Source organism: Amphimedon queenslandica, unplaced genomic scaffold (assembly GCF_000090795.2).
Source record: "Amphimedon queenslandica unplaced genomic scaffold, v1.1 AMPQUscaffold_13028, whole genome shotgun sequence".
NCBI classification, from domain to species: domain Eukaryota; kingdom Metazoa; phylum Porifera; class Demospongiae; order Haplosclerida; family Niphatidae; genus Amphimedon; species Amphimedon queenslandica.
This window is the reverse complement of record NW_003546736.1, coordinates 43,597-46,040: the sequence shown is the minus strand read 5'-3', so window position 1 is coordinate 46,040 and position 2,444 is coordinate 43,597.

The following is a 2,444-nucleotide window of genomic DNA, read 5'->3' as shown; positions in this document are numbered from 1 at the left end:
CTTCTTGGAGCAACTAAGTCTCTGATTAATTGGTATGTGGATGCACCACAAACACTTAGGAGTATTGCTCTCTGCTTCTCCGCACTCTGAACATCATTGGCTAGGAAATATTCCTCCAACCTTTCTGGTGTAGGCAGTCCAAGTCTCTTTATCTGGGTTAAACTCTCCAATTGATCCATGAGTAGCCATTGTCTTTTACCCTCGTCGCCAACTGTTGTATTTGTACTTCTTTTTGATAATCGAATAACAATGATAAATGATAACTAAATAATAACTGACTCAGTAACTAAATCACAAGCACTTATATACACAACAAAAATACACCAAGAAAGTTCTAGAATAGTTTAGATACCTACAGACAGAAAATGAAAAGTACTAACAGTAACATACAGAGTACATGTAACTAGAATGTTCCAGATAGATGAGTGTTGGGTTCCGGAGCTTTCTGATAAAGATACTACAATATTCATGCAGAGTATAACTACATTCTACATGTAAGTATGTCCTCCATACCAAAGAAAATGTCAATACCCACTGGCCTCTTATAAGTCTATCTGATATTATTATACTATTATACATGTAACATTATAAAGTATTGCAATGTAGAAATGTAATTGTTCTGAAACGTTAAGTTTTGAAATGCTACACAAAGCAAATGTTTCATTTAAAATATTTAACAATTTACAAAAATTTCTTTCAATACTTTATTCAAAATTATTGAAAATTTTTAATTTTTTTAGTTTTTACTATACTGTAATCAAAAATTTGCGACTTAAAATAATTAATAATAAAAATTTTTTTCCATAAAGTGATACAGTAGAGTACATTAAGCTACACATGTACATGTACACACACTGTATGAGATATACACCACCTCCAGTTACTTTGATCCACCCACTCAAAAGGATATACATGTACAATCACTATTGGAGTATAATTAATGATTATACTTACAGTATTAGAGGCAGTCACATCTGCTCCTTTTTCAAGGAGCATTGTCACTACCTGTGTGCGTCTATGATAAGCTGCATCAATGAGAGAAGTATATCCATACTATAAAAAGAAGACAGAATAACAGAATAATAAAGACACAAACACTACACAGTCAAGTGTCATATCATGTTGTACTGTAGTAGTCTATATAATAATGTTAATACTCATTATAAAGTGTTATACACAAAATGAACATTTATTAATTTTTACACAGAAACACAATAGTTTCAGTCACACTAGAGGTCAGGTCATCAAAGCATGCATGTAGAGAAGTATTGTGATGAGGATATTATCTAACCACTTTTGACAGATTAGATCTACATGTTATTACTGTATGTACATGCGTATTATTTATTGTGTATTCATTGTTTGTGTCTGTATTCTTTTTCTAGAACATTCTGGACATTTTTTGTTAGTATATATAAGCACACACATGTCTCTCATCACCTTCTATTCTTCCCTTATTATTATTATTCTTCTCATCATTATTGTTGGTTAAGTGTTGCTTAGTTATCAAGATCGATTAATTAAATCTTAACATATGGGCTACTCACAAAAGGCTTATATTCACGAAATTCTGTCTTCTCTCTCATTTGAGGAAGTTTTTAGTTTTTAGCTATACAGTACTCACACCATATTTTAATCCTAGACCAACCACTGAAATCAAAAATGATAAATTAGTATAGTGTATGGGAACAACATTTTGAGGGAAATTGATTTTCACTATTTTCGCAGGCAGCATTAATTCATAAAAAAATCCTAGCAGTGACATTTTTTATATGACTGCTTCTCATGGCCTTAATCATTAATAAAAACTAAGGCAATTCATTTCAATACAACAGATTGACAGACAGACAAATGGAGAGAGAGAGAGAAAGAGAGAAAGGAAAAGACAGAGACAGAAAGAGAGGGAGAGAGAGAGAGGGAGGGAGGAAGGGAGGAGGGGAGGGAGAGAGGAAGGGAGGAGGAGGGAGGGAAGGAGGAGGGAGGGAAGGAGGGACAGAGAGAGGGACAGATGGAGGAAGGGAGGGAGAGAGAGAGGGAGAGAAGGAGGAACGGAGGGAGGGAGGGAGGAAGAGAGGGAGGAACGGAGGAAAAAAGGGACAGAGGGAAGGAGAGGAAGGGAGAGGGGGAGGGAGAGAAGGAGGAACGGAGGGAGGGAGGAAGAGAGGGAGGAATGGAGGAAAAAGGGACGGAGGGAAGGAGAGGAAGAAGAGAGGGAGGGATGTAGGGACGGAGGGAGGGAGGGTCGGAGGAAGGGAGGGAGGGATGGAGAGAGGGACAGATGGACAGATGGAGGGAGGGAGGAAGGGAGGGAGAGAGGGAGGGAGAAACGGAGGGAAAGAGGGAGGAAGAGAGGGAAGGACGAAGGGAAGGAGAGAGGAAGGGAGAGAGGGAGGGAGGGAGGGAGAGAGGGAGGGAGGGAGAGATAGAAGGAGGGACTGGGAGGG